This window comes from Crocodylus porosus, unplaced genomic scaffold (genome assembly GCF_001723895.1).
Source record: "Crocodylus porosus isolate Cpor-Errol unplaced genomic scaffold, CroPor_comp1, whole genome shotgun sequence".
NCBI lineage: Eukaryota > Metazoa > Chordata > Crocodylia > Crocodylidae > Crocodylus > Crocodylus porosus.
This window is the reverse complement of record NW_017728906.1, coordinates 86,063,354-86,064,513: the sequence shown is the minus strand read 5'-3', so window position 1 is coordinate 86,064,513 and position 1,160 is coordinate 86,063,354.

The window sequence follows — 1,160 nt, the reverse complement described above, 5'->3', positions numbered from 1 at the left end:
TTCCTCCTTTGTTACCTGGTCATAGAAAGAGACCAGGTTAGTCAGGCAGGATCGGCCTTGCACGAACCCATGCTGGTTACCCCTCAACATCACTTCCCCTGCAGGGCTCTCACAAATGTGGCCCTTGATAATTTTTTCAAAGACCTTCCCCAGGATAGAAGTGCGGCTGACTGGCCTGTAGTTGCCATGCTCTTTCTTCCTCCCCTTCTTGAAAATAGGGACCACATTGGCCCTTTTCCAGTCCTCAGGGACTTGGCCCAAGCACCAGGAGTCCTCAAACAGCCGTGCCAATGGCTCCGCGATGACACCAGCCAATTCCCTCAGCACCCGCGAATGAAGGTCATCCGGGCCCACTGACTTGGACACATCTAAGCCCTCCAGGTAATCCTTAACTAGGCCTGAACTAACAGTCAGGGGACTCGCATCCTTCCTGGGCCTCTCTATGCTATCACCCGAGAGCACCCCATTGTCAGCAGGCAGGAACATGGAGGGAAAGAACTTGTTGAAGAGTTCTGCCTTCTCTCGCGCGTCCATCACTAACTGCCCTGCCCTGCCTTGCAGGGGTCCAATGTTACCCTAAGACTTCTTCTTGCTACCTATATACTTGAAGAAGTACTTTTTGTTATCCTTAATCCCAGAAGCTAATCTAAGATCCAGTGCTGCTTTAGCTTTCCTTACCAAATCCCTATAAGCTCAGGTCAGGGAGGTGTACTCCTCCTTTGACCCTGCCCCCTGCTTCCACCAGCAGTATGCTTTTTTCTTTGCCCTCAGGCCAGCCTGGAGATCCGCGGTCAGCCATGAAGTTTTCTTGGACCCTTTTCCCGCCTTCCTGCGAAGAGGAACTGTGTCCTGCTGCGCCCCACAGATAGCTTCCTTGAGGAAGGACCACCTCTCTTGGACCCCCATACTAGCTACCACCTGGGCTCCGAGTGCCTCCTTGACTACTGCCTTGAGCACATCAAAGTTGGCTTTCCTAAAGTCAGGCATTCGCGCTGTGCTAGTTACCCTCCCCACCTTTCTCTGAATAGCAAACTGGATCATTTCATGATCACTGTCCCCTAGCCTCCCTTCTACAAGCACCTCCCCCACCAGGTCATCCCCAGAGGCTAACACCAGATCCAGCATGGCGTTTCCCCTAGTGGGGATGAGTACCTCCTGCA